At 34.3% G+C, this 14,412-nt stretch overlaps 1 long non-coding RNA gene across 1 annotated transcript in view; it reads right to left on the bottom strand.

Moving 5' to 3' along the window:
* LOC138700877 (uncharacterized) overlaps nucleotides 1-10,325 on the bottom strand; it is a 38,641-nt gene extending 28,316 nt beyond the window's left edge. The window contains exons 1-2 of the long non-coding RNA XR_011332408.1: nucleotides 10,115-10,325; nucleotides 802-989 (exon numbers count right to left, since the gene is read on the bottom strand). This is a non-coding gene — a long non-coding RNA (uncharacterized lncRNA). The remainder of the gene's footprint in view (nucleotides 1-801; nucleotides 990-10,114) is intronic.
* Nucleotides 10,326-14,412: the final 4,087 nt, after the last annotated feature.

Below are 14,412 nucleotides of genomic sequence, written 5' to 3'. Positions count from 1 at the left end.
TGTAATTATTGAATAAAGTTTTTATACATTAGTATGTTGACTGAATGTTCTAAAATGTAAGAAGATCCTTTAGAAATTTTTGCCCTTAAAATTAAAAATATCTGAGCTTTATTTTAAATATTCCTATCCCTAGCATGTTGAAAAGGAATAGGCCAACTTGGTGATTGCGCTACTCTGGTATATCCACTGATTCTATAATAATGCCCCTCCCCCCAACAGGTGGCAGCAAGGTCAATTTCTACAATAGCGCCTCTAGTATGTGTTACAGGAAAGTCAGCAAGTTTCACTTCCTATTATATTCATCCATGCTAGAGGGTTTAAAAGTCCCATTAGACCCTTGCGGTGTTACCACACTTCCTATTCTAAACGCTCTGGCACAGGGTTAGAACGCTAAATTGTTGAAGTCTGCTTTCCACATATCGTTGATTAGTTCGATATTAGACTAAAGAAATTTGACATAGATTAGTGATAAGTTACATGTTAGTTTAGGTTTTTTGGAAAGGTTAGAGGTCAGTTTAGGGTTTTTGCAAAGATTATAGGTCAGTTTAGGTGTGTGTATTTGAAACAGTTTAGGGTTTTTTTTTTTTTGGGAAGGTTAGACGTCAGTTTAGGGTTTTTTTTTTTTTTTTGGAAATAGAATAATAGACATGAATACTAGTCAGTCTGTGTACAGCAATTTCTACTAAACTATTGGTCCGATTCTCTTCATATACAGTATCACTGAGTCAATTTACCACAGAACGATAGACATCAAATATAAGAATTCTAATACTAGTCTGTAACTTGTGGAACCCTGTATACCTGAACTTGTTGAAGGGCTCTGTGCTCCAGAGGAAAGTGTGCAGCTGCAGCAGGCAGTCCTCTGTGATGGAGGCAGGTCAGAGCAGAGCACGCGGGTTCGATGCAGAGGCCACTTCAGACGGATGCACCTCATCAAGCCCAGATAGAAGCTCTGCGCCGACTATACAGATGGAGCACTCCTGTTCGTCCTGCGAGGCAAACAGATACAGGTACTCACTCAATAAGGGTCTAGGTGCCGAAGAATATATTAAATTAAAAACAGGAGTCAATGGGCTCTAAAAAATAAAAGGGATAAAATACATCTAAAAATACAGTACAACAGAACTTGGTTTATACTTAATTGCAGTTTTACAGAACATTGTATGCTGGGAGCCCAAAAGGACTCTTAACTTGTCTAAATTTGTTTTAAGCATTACAAAGTGACTATCCCATTCGAAGACTTATCAAGATGTGCTTAATAGGGAGTACATTGCATCTGACCCGTACATTTCAAGCATGGATGGCTTGCACACTACCACAAAGTAATCTTTGGATAAAGAAGTGCTGGATATCTTACTGCCATCTAAGATTAGGTACGCGTATAATTTTCAAACGAGTTAAGCGATGATAGTTCAGATTCTGACTGAACTTTCTTAATCCCAATTCTATAGGATTTCAATCTATGTGCACTTTATTCTAATTCTTATTCCTAATTAGTTTAAATAATTTCAATCCACTACTTAATTATTTTAAGACTTTATTACTGTAAGATTTTGACTACTAGAAACTTATACAAAAGTCTTCACAGATTATTATTATTATTATTATTAATTATTATTATTATTATTATTTCTTCCAGTCATCTAACCTAAAACCCACTAAAATATTTTTTGCAAACTTCTTTTCTGGCTACACTGTGCGACCCCTAAGTGAATCACGACTCACACTTCGAGAACCACTCCTCTAATGGAGTGGTAAGAAGTACAAAGTAATTTACACCTACATGATAAACAGAAACTCTGAGCTCAGAATATTGACAGCCTGAAAAAATCGAAAGTACCTGTGGTGTTTATGCAGAGCAACACTTCATTTACCACAACCAGCAATAAACAATAATAGCGTAAATCTAAGCATTCCAAATATTTTGACTGATAGGATAGGCCACAATGTTAGACAATTGTCAGTATGGTGTCTAAACTAACCTAACCTGTCACTGATTCTATGTTACGAAAACTCGCCTGTTCTCTGTCTTCAGTAATGAAACGCACGGAGATAGGAATTAAGTGCTGCCGCTCATCCACCTCGACAGACTGATCCCTCTGGCCCCGACGTTCACAGCAATTTTCGACCCTTACTTTTTGTGCGAAATTTGCGTGGGCGATAATTTTTTTTTCTCTACAATGTGAAACGATGATATCCAAAGTGAAAAATGTTGAATTTACAAGTGATTGTTTGTGGACATAACAAAAGTCTTAACTAATTAAACCTAACCTCTCCCATATTCGTATAAATATAATCGTAGTACGAAGGTAACAACCTCAACTTCGCGAATCTGACACCCAACGTTGTGCATTGCAATCGTTGCTTCGATTGCAATACACACACGCATTCATGCACTGCCATCGTGATCTAGAGGCCGTAATGCAGGTTGTGTGACGTCACTCGATGAGTCGGGCTTTTCTATTTGAGTATACGGAGCTGAGTGAAATATATTACTTTATAGCGTGTCGGCGCTCAATTTTATTTAGTGTAATGTGTGTATAAGACCCCTTCACACTTCTTATTGCATAATATGTTGCAGAAATAATTACAAAACTGTGTTATTTTAATATGAACGGAGTTTTACATGGTAACATAACCTGGTTGCATCAACATTTTAAGTTTGGAATGGAAGCTATTTTGAGATTTAATAAAGAAGAATTATTTTTATTGTGATTTTAATTTAGCACATCTACCTTCCTTACTTGTAGGTACAAAATTTACCACAGTCCCTCCTATGAAATTAGTGTATGTACAGTTGTGTGTTCATCTGGTAGGTTAGATAAATACAATTCATTACAACCCAGTATAGTAGGGAACAAATAAATAATACAATTAAATTTTTATTCAATGTAATATGTGCATAAGTTCCATTTATGTGTTGCATAATGTGGCAGGAATAATAAATAAAACTGTGTTATTTTTATTTGAAGAGAATTTACCATGTTAACATAACCTATCTGCGTCAACATTTTAGGCTTAAGTTGAGAACGAAAACGGTTTTGAGATTTAATAAGGAAGAATATATTTTTAGGATAAACTTCAGAACACGGTTACCGTCCTTACTTATAGGTAGAAAATTCACCACAGTCCCTCCTATGAAATGTACATACGTTATATTACTTAGTAGCGCTGAGGTATAGTTCCGGTAATTTCTGAACTGAAAACAGTTGAATTTATTCTTTGTGGAGATGCATTTGATCCTATAAGCAAGGCATATTAAAATCCTGAACGAACCGAACTAATTTGTATATGCAAGATGTATGAATACGAAGGGAACTACCTCAGCGCTAGTTTAGCCCTAGTAACATATTAAACTAATCAGACTTCAGACTGGAGTACCGTATGAAACGAATAAATACAATTGAAGTGTAGACAAATTGCATTTATGAGTTATACGTAGCGTTATGCTTAATTATAATGCATAATTGCGAATATGGAAATAAGGCAAGTACTGATAGAATAAACATAACCTATAACTTCAACATTCATTCATTCATTCATTTATTTTATTCCATAGATCTTACATGAGCAATGAAGCTTTAAGATGTGGAACATGTCAACATTTTACAATATTACAATTACAATTTTTACAAATTTTTATAGTTTTACAATTTAGTAATTTTCTACAATTTTTACAATTTTGTACAATTTTTTTACATTTTTTTACATTTTTTACATTTTTTTACATTTTTTTACATTTTGGCGAGATGTAGTGAGATGAGATGAGGTCCGAGGATTCGCCAAAATATTACCCGGCATTTGCCTTTTCGGTGGGGGAAACCTCGGAAAAACCCAACCAGGTAATCAAATCAAAGGGGGTAATCAAATCAAAGGGGTTGATGTCAAGGACTCGCCATAGACCATCCGGCTTCAGTCCCACGGCTGGGGAAAACCTCCGAAGAAACCAAAGTCCAAAGGGGGGTCCAACCCAAGCCCGAACGCAGCTCCGGATCAGCAGCCCAGCGAGTCTGTCGACTGACCAACATCGATGGCTCTACTAAAAGTATACAATACATAGCCAATCAGATTATTAAATTTACAAACGCAAACGATCATTCATAAGTTGAGCTATATTATAATACAAAACAATTTAATTAAATTTAAGGCATAAACAATTCAACCAGTTGTGATATACAGAAATTGATAATACATATCATGCAAACTACTTCAAATTACAAACAAACAATTTATCAGTAGAGCTATATAGATTACTATTCAATTTAAAGCATATACAATTCATCGGCCAAATCTATACAAATATATACAATACAAAGTAGCATACTTTCATTAAGCTATACAAATTTGTGCAATTAATATCAAGTAGATTAATTCAATTTATAATCATAAACAATTCATCAGTTGAGCTATACATATTACCATTCAATTTACAGTAGGTCTGTATACAATTCATCAGTAGAGCTACACTGACTAGTAATCATTTAAGAACATATACAATTCATCAGCCAAACTATACAAACATATACAATCAAATTAGTTCAATTTACAAACTTATTTTCGTTAAGCTATACAATTCATATGAAGTAGATTAATTCAATTTATAAGCTTAAACAATTCATCAGTTGATTTATACAGTATACTATTCAATTTACAGTACATACAACTCATCAGTTATGCTAAACAAAAAATACAATACATAGTAAACAGATTAAGTCAATATAAAAACATATTTTAGTTGAGCTATATAAAATTGTACATGTCATTTAAGTAGAATAATTCAATTCACAAGCATAAACAATTCATCAATTGTGTAGAAGGTATGAGTATGTAGAAATTTGGTTAATTCTTTTCTGAACCTTTTCTCGTTGTTCTTCAAATCTTTAAGATAATTAGGCAGTGCATTGAAGACTGTTATACATGAATAGCGAACTCCTTTTTTAAAACTGCTTAGACTAACAGAGGGTAGATGAAGATCTGACTTATGTCTTGTATTAAAATGATGAATGTCTTGATTAGTACTGAATTTATCTTGGTTCTTAATATACAGCATCATTAGGGAAAGAATGTATTCACAAGGTAAAGTCAAGATTTCTAAGTTTCGGAAAATATTTTTACATGAGGTCCTTTTATGCACACCGGCCATTATTCTTATAGCTTTCTTTTGTAAAACAAAAACGTGTTTAGCTTCAGACGAGTTACCCCAGAATATTAAGCCATATTTCATTACAGAGTGAAAATATGCAAAGTATGACATTTTGAGTAAGTTTATATCACCAATAGTAGATAAGGATCTTAATGCATAACAGGCAGAGCTCAATTTACGAGTAATACATTCTATATGCGTTTTCCAGTTCAAGTGATTATCCAATTCTAAACCAAGAAACTTTGTGCTTATAGATTCTTTGAGATGAGTTCCATTTAATCGAATACTGTAGGAAACCTGAGCACTATTGTGTGTACTAAATTTGACTGCACTGGTTTTATCAACATTAAGTGCTAGTTTATTTGCATGGAACCATTCATTCATTAGATTCAGCACTGTATTAGAAGTGTTTATAAAATGATCGTATTGTTTGCTTGAAATAATTACACTTGTATCATCTGCAAATAAAATTACATGGGATGAATTGTTTATGGTCAAGGTTAAATCATTAATATAAACTAGAAACAACAATGGACCTAAAATTGACCCCTGCGGAACACCATGTTTAATATTTTTAAATTCTGAATAAGTAACTTTATGACTATTTGGTACATTTATTTCTACTTTTTGTTTTCTATTTGATAAGTACGATGTAAACCAACCCAACATCTCATCTTTAATGCCATAAAACTTCAATTTTTTTACTAATATACTATGGTCCACACAATCAAATGCTTTAGCCAAGTCACAAAAAATCCCACCTACATGTAGTTTCGAATTTAATGAATTTAGTATTTCATCCACCAAACTAAAAGCAGCATTCTCTGTCGATTTTTGTTTTCTAAATCCAAACTGTTCTAAAACTAATATATTGTTGGACTCCAGGTAATGATATAATCTATTATACATAACTTTCTCAAACACTTTTGAAAATGTTGTTAATAATGATATGGGTCTGTAATTAGCAATAGTACATTTATCTCCCTTTTTGTATATTGGTTTTACTATTGAATATTTGAGTCTTTCTGGAAAAATACCACATTGCATTGACAAATTGCATAGATAGCTTAACGGAGGGGATAATATTTCAGAACAAGCTTTCAGAACTTTACTTGGAATTTCATCATATCCAGAGGAATATTTTGTTTTTAGTTGTTTTATCACATGCATGATTTCTGCTGCGGTAGTGGGAATAAATTTGAGACCTAAAAACTCAGTGTTAAATGCATCAGTTAGGTAACCAAGTGCAGCATCTTCTGCACAATCTTGAATGTTTAAGTTCTGAATAATATTTATATAGAAGTCGTTAAAATGATTTGCAATTGATTTTGGGTTATCTATTTTACTATCATTGATTTTAATGCAAGTAATATTTTCACTCTTTGAATATCGATTAGTTTCATTTTTAATAATATCCCAAATAGTTTTAATCTTATTATCTGAATTTTGTATTTTTTCATTCAGATACATTTTCTTTGCATCTTTTATAACTTTTGTCAAAGTTTTACAGTAATTCTTGTAGTAATTAAGAACATGAGGATCATCACTATTCCTACTCATTAAATATAGATTCCTTTTTCTAGCACATGATATTTTAATTCCCTGAGTTATCCACGTGTTTTTACTTTTACATTTTTTCACCACCTTGACTGGAAAACATTCATTGAAATAATTCGTAAATGTAGTGAAAAATGCATTAAATTTAGTATTAATATCAATGGTATCGGTACTATATACATTTTCCCAAGATTCATTTTGTAGACATGTATTTAAATGATGAAGAGATTCAGCATTTATAATCCTTTTTTTTATTTTTAGATTAACACTTTGGAATTTTTCACTCATATTGAAAACACTTAGAATTTGTGCATCGTGATCAGACAGGCCATTGACTAATGGTACTGTTGAATAGGAATTCAATCTACTTTTATCTATAAATATATTATCAATGGCAGTACTACTTCCAGCTTGTGTTCTGGTTGGAAAACTTACTGTGTGACTAAGATTATAAGTTTCAAGAAGTGAGTTTAATTTTCTTTTACGTGAGCTTTCTGATAGATAATCTATGTTTATGTCACCACAGATTACAAATTCGGTATGTGGTTTATAAAGTCTTTTCAATAATGAATCTAAGTTAGTTGTAAATTTCTTATAATCTCCCATTGGCGCCCTATAAACACATAAGATAATTAAATTTGATATCTCATAACCAATTTGTATTCCACAGATTTCAATATCTTGTTCAAGGAAAAAATCAGATATATCAATTTTACTAAATAATAGATCCTCTCTGATAAAAATACAGGCACCCCCTTTTTGGAAGACATGTCTACAGAAATGGGAACCTAATACATATCCATGTAAAGACAGTTGTAGTATTTCCTGTTGCTTCATGTGATGTTCAGTTATACATAATATCTGAGGTTTATGCTTTTGAGTTGCTAAAGAAGTGATCAATTCATCAGTTTTTTGTTTTAATCCCCTAATATTTTGATGGAAAATAGTGAAGTTACTGTGTTCATTACTAGAAACATCAGAGCATTTACAATTTAGTTGAACTTGTTTCAAACACCTTACCGGTGGGAGGTTTAACCTAAAAAAGGAGAAGCCCTAGCATTAACTAACACAGGAATATTACAACTCTGCTTATTAACATGGCTGCCTCTGATGCTATTAGCAATAAGAACCGAAAGGTGCTCCCTGCCTCTACCATTCAGATGCAGGCCATGTGACGTATATTCATACCTTCTTATAGGGCTTACATCAATCAAACCAATGTGTGATGCCCCAGGTCTCATCAGAGCCCGCTCAAGCCGCATATTCACGCTCCGCACCCTCCTGTGAAGATACGGCTTGTCGTACCTGCTGAAAAGACTGAGAAATCCCACATTGGTATGGCTGCTCATCTCAATTATGTTGTTGACATCTTTCTCAATAGAATAGTTACAATCGTTATCAATACTATTACCTGGCCCACCCACTATAACTACATGATCCCTCTTAGAAAATTCTGAACTCAATTTCATCATATCCTCAACAACATTCTTGAGAGGAGCATTAGGCTTACATACACTAGATACTTCAAACTCATCGCCCAGTTTCGACTTCAAAAGTGAGGAAATACCTCTTGCATGGCTGCTTCCTAAAATCAATACTTTACTCCTACAATCATTAACCTTATCTGTTTTCTGACTTACCTTTACTAGTGTCGATACTGGGTCTGAGTTCTCCTGATCAACATTCATTGCTTGAAGAGCACTGAATTTGTTGGTCAGTTTGATTGATGCAGCATCATCCGCAGAGAAACGTCTACTCCTAGATTTGGAATTCTTCGGTTTCATCCAAGTGTGAGATCTCTCTTTATTCGAAACACTAATGCTATCCTTCAAAGCTCTCAATTTATTAATTTCACACTTTGCCTCATCTAATTCCAATTCTAGGGCTCTGATTCTCTCCAGTTGATCGCGCATCTTTCTATCATATATACAATCACTACATTCCCAACTACCTTTGTCAACAAAATTATCAGGATCTATATCTATACATTTCCAATGAAAACAGAAATTACAATTATTACATACCAATCCTTTCACTACAATCCTTCTACAACTACGACAGTTTCCAGACAGAGCAGCCATAGCACACATTATGTATATACTGTACCTTATTTACAAATTCAATTTCACTCACTTTTCAATTTAATGTACTTACGTATATTAGTTTTAGGTTATTTCTACCCTTTAGTATCACCACACTATAATATTTCAATAGGCCAACACTACACTTTATCACTTCACTATACCACACTTTTCGAAGTTGAAACTACACGACACGTCACTGCACTTATATTTCGGTCTAGATGAAACTTCACTATTTATGTTTTAAATTATTTCTACTTTGAAGTATCACCACACTACAATATTTCAATGGACCAACACTACACTTTATCACTTCACTATCCGGTACAACACTTGTCGACGTTAATCTACACGATACGTCACTTCACTGCACTTATATTTCAGTCTTGATGCAACTTCACTATTTATGTTATTTAACACACGCAATTTCTTAACCAACAATAGTATTTATATTGAAATGTGCTATTAATAATTTAGCCTAGTCCTTGTTAAAATATGTAAACACGTTCTATATTAGTGTTACAATTAAGCCTACTTATGTATCAATTAAATATTTCAACTTTACAAATAACAAAGAGCCTTAAAATTAGTCAACTTATGAGTTAAGAATTACTCAAGTTAAAAGAAGAAAAGGTCGGGAATAGTGACCAAAGTGTTGATTTGAGGTTAACTGTTTACAATATGGCGATTTATGTTGTGTATGAAATGCGAAGTATATTATTACAAAATTGCGTGGAAAATGGATGTTATGAATTTATGATTTATATATCAAATGATTAGTGAGTAGACATTAAAATATGCGTGCGATGCACCTGAAAATTGTTCAAACGTACATAAATAAATGTGCAAGAATTTCGTAATGAAGCATGAGTGCTTTATTTCAACTAATTACAATTCTAGATACTGTAACAGTAATGGAAACTATAGGGTATAATTTTTTGTAATATACTAATTATATGTATCTCGTTTTAGTTCAAATTGTGTATATTATCAAACGTCGTATTATTTACTCGTATAATGTAGGTTATTCACAAATAAAAAGGGAGCAATAATTTAAATTTAATAAGACAAATACGGTAAACTAACAATAATGGATTAGACAAGAGTAACATCGGTAATGCTGCACTTAGGCCTAATCACAACTTACTTTACATGCCAGTCAATGTTTCACTTTCACGTATATATTATTACACATATTTAGCCTACTGTTTATAAGACCAAAATTTCACTTAACCATATAAGGGCGCAATATTTAATCGAAATAAAGGCAGGTATTACACATACGAACTTTGCCTGCAACAACGTAATTTTCACACCAAAAATAATATTATACCTTAAATTGCAAGTAAATTGTGTCTCAAGCGTCTCACAATCACTGTTTAAAATTTTACTGACGCAATTACACTGCATTTCAGAGAAATATATGTTATTCTTCATGCACTGCAACTAATTCATATGGTTGAAAGACCGCCTTTCGCGATCAGCTGTTATGCGAGTCACGTGGTCTGCCTTACGGCCTGTATTAGATCACGATGGCAGTGTAAAAAAGTCATCCCACAGTCGTATTACTCTATGTACTGTACAGGTACTCTGCCATCTAGTGTTTGTTATTGCAAGCTCATTTCTCGACACTAGCGACGCATAGCGTCCGTTATTTTCCAGTTGCGTCTAAATTTAATATAAGCACAGTCTAATATATAAAATATATTAAAAAAAAAATAAAAACATACTTGTTTTTTTATTGATGGTACAAGAGAAAATAAATAAATACTTAAAGAAATGTTACTTGTACCAAAAATAAATAAAATAATGACGTAATTTCGCAATACCCTATTCCAATCAATTAACCATTATGTGGCTAGTAAATTGACAATGTTTTGCCGCTTAATGTTGTTTCACCTCTGACATGAAAGGTGTAGGATATCATATGCATTTTAATTTCATGTGATTATGTCGTGCTTTTCTATAAATATTTCAGATGTCCAGGAAGCCAATTTTAGCTTGAACCTGGCCAGTCACCATAACAATACTGTTATCCTAAATTATTTGTTATAAACTTTTAAAAATATAATTTTAAATAAATATAACTACAGAAAACAAGCTAAGAATGTGAATTATGCAAATAGGCCTAAAATAAAATGTAAACAGAAGAAACTATTGACATTCCTATTATAATAAAAGTATGAGGATGTAAATACAGTTAAGCCAAGTAAAACAATCTATGAAAAAATGAAAACACATCCCTTCAACATAATACGTAACAAAACGTAACATTATCTATTAAGTACATGTATGTATCAATTAGCGTAAACTCAGTGGACTTTAAATCCTGTAAATACCAAGTGGGTGAATGTAGAGTATCCAACGCCCACTGAACGAATATTTCACTTTTATCACTGCCAATGTTGCGCTATAATCGTATATGCAAGGTAGGCTATAACAAAAACCTAAACTAACCAAACCTAACCTGACAAAGAAGGAACAAGTTATACTAAATATGTGTAAAATTGGCCTATGTCTCTATAGTGGGCGGGACATAAGTAACATTGACCACCAACGAAGTGATTATATGCATGTACAAATTATAGATAGTTCTGACGTATAGCAGGCATTCCGAATCTTCAACAAAACTGCAACATTTATGTGATCATAAAACAGCTGTTTACAATGGCTTTGAAAACCAACGGCGTAACTTTATTGATATAGCAGGCGAGACCCAACAATTTGACTAGAATTCTGATACACACAAATCACAAATAAGAATATAAAAACGTGGTTATACAATATTTAATAGAATAGTCAATTACTTTGTCATCCATAACCGTAAAAATTCCCAGACTGCAACCATTTTATTTTCATTTATTGTCTTGTTTTTTTTATCACCAACACGCATTTAGTTTATAATACATCAACAATTAACGTTTGGTACGACCGCAAACATAATTCCATCGACACACACTTATATTGTAACATTAATTTACATTGGAAATCGGCATTAGCACAAACACGTGTACTGTACGGTCAGCCTCCGGGTGACAGATAATTACAGTGTTGCCGACGTATGGCCTCGGCTTGTAACTAAAGAAGGCTCTGTATCACGTCTTTATGTCTTGCGCTAACGTTGCGGTAACTTTTGCGTTTTCATTGTGAATGGACCTTCATAGTTAAGAATCTATTACAACGGTATATTAAACTAGTGTTCTATTCTCAAAGTTTAGTTCATTATATTGTAATCACTATTATAAATACGTCCTGTGTAGCGTTGCTAGTTTTGGAATAATAGGTCCTTATTTATTTGAAGAGAATTACAAAGCTGTCACATTGGCTTTCGATCGTTAAATAAAGAAGAATTACAAAGGTTAAAGAAATGTTTCCAAATCATGTGATTTTCAGAGATGTCTGTGACCTGCACGTTCTCCCGATCTATCAGTATGTGACTACTTTGTTTGGGGTTACCATAAGTCTCAAGGAAACCAAATGGACATTAAAGGGCTCAAGGAGGCTATACCAATACAGGAGGAAATCACAGGCATGAGGCCTACGAGACAATATGGTGTAGTCAGTAGTGATGGGCCGCTCATGAGCGAGTCGTTTCGAATGAACGACTCCCGCTCTGGAGCGGCTCTCCGCTCCCTCCTTACAAAAGAGCGAGTCGTTCATTGCATTTCGCTCCCTACTCTTGGGAGAGCAAGGCAACTTCACCTCGCTCTCTTGCTTCTGGCTCACTCCCAACGCTCCGCTCCCTCCACAACAGCACAGCGCTCCACAGCTCCTTTACAGCTGTATATAATCCCTGATCACAACGATACGTAGCACGTCTGTCAGTGTGGTCATGCGCTTCAATGCAGACACGTTTAAACGTTGCCTATTGTCGTGTTTCTGTTCTCCTTATTGCTAAATAGATCATGTTTGCACATTAGCCGTTTTTATGTACCATTGTACACTTTCATAATTGCTATTTATACTACTTTACCAACAGTAACGTCGCCAGGATCAGAGCAAGGGAGGTGCGGATGGGGTGCGAGATTTAAAAATGGGGTGCGAGCTGTAAAAATGTGGTACATAAAAAATTCAAAATGTTCTTTCATGCACTTGCGCGCATACTATACATCTGTTTATTATTATTATTATTATTATTATTATTATTATTATTCAATCCATTACGATACACTATGGGACGCAGTTTTTTCACATCCAAGAAATTGTTTGTTTGTTTTTGTTCTTCAAAATAATTTATGCCTAGTATTTTGTTAATAAGTTGCCCTTTGGAGTGTGGAAAGGAGTGCTCCGATTTTTTATGGGGTGCTTGCGCACCCTTTCGCACCCCCCTAGCGACGTCCCCGTTTACCAACACTTTCATAACCGTTTTTAATTGATCTGTTTATACTATATACCGATACTTCACGATTGTTACTGGTTCGTAAAATAGCGTAAGTAATGTAAATGGGCTCTCTCTCCCTCTGGGATAACATGGAAACTTACCTTGTACACGTACAGTAGTACGTGTACAAGAAGCTTTTCTCCGCATTCACAGACCGATGCAAACCGATTCGAATGTCTATTGCAATGGCATCTATTGAGAAGCATGTGTATTATGTCATACAGTTAACAACCCGCTCTGCAGTTATCGTAGAAGAGTCGGAGCGGTGCGGTGGTGAAGCGTGGGATGAGTGATCACTAGGAGCGAGCTGGTTGAGAAAGAGGGAGGGCACTGTACCGCTCCGCTCTTTTGAACGACTCTCAATGAACGACTCCTCAAAAGGAGCGGGAGTCAAAGAGCTAGCTCGCATCAATGAACGACTCCGACCCATCTCTAGTAGTCAGCGATGCCAAATCTGCGTGACAGACTGCAGCAATGTATAAGTGGTGGGGGGATATTTAAGAGATGTGCTGTTTAGAAAATGGGATAACGTACTCTAACCTATTATATAACAGTATCAATTTTAATTTGTATCTTATATTGATTTCATTTTGAAAATCGTCAGGCTCCCATGATCCACTCTATAACATGACATTAAATTCTATAAGTTTAACACGTAGGTTAATAATTATTCACGTTAACTGTAGTCGGGTTTAAGTATTACAATGTAATAAACGCATTAAAAATTCATTGCAGTAATACTGGTACCAGCATTCTCTCAGGAATTCTGTCTCCTAACAATCCCAGCTCCAAGCGTAGACATAAGGCAGCTTTATTTACACGAGATATGGTATTTATTTTATATTGAGCACTGGGTGACGCCAGTGGACGTTATAACCAACAATAATAGGAAAAGGTTGATCATTTTGAGCTAAGTAGTGTACATGGTTATCAAAATAATTTTACTGTGCATCCAAATAAGAGTACACCCAGTAGGCAAAATATCTGGCTTCATGTATTATAAACTGTAAGCAGTTTATGCAAATCTGGCTTTCAGATAGTAGCTCCCTGTAAAGCAGGTTTGGATAATTTCAAGGAAAAAATGTTCCGGGGCTGGGTATCGAACTCGGGACCCTTCGCTTAGCACATGAATGCTCTACCGACTGAGCTACCCCAGGAATTATACACGACACTGTAAACAGTTTAGGTGTACACAAATATTCACATACAATGATGCAATTACCTAGGTCTCATATTATATATTTATAAAA

This window comes from Periplaneta americana, chromosome 6 (genome assembly GCF_040183065.1).
Source record: "Periplaneta americana isolate PAMFEO1 chromosome 6, P.americana_PAMFEO1_priV1, whole genome shotgun sequence".
Lineage (NCBI taxonomy): Eukaryota > Metazoa > Arthropoda > Insecta > Blattodea > Blattidae > Periplaneta > Periplaneta americana.
The sequence above is the reverse complement of the archived record's forward strand: the minus strand, read 5'-3'. Positions and strand labels throughout refer to the sequence as shown.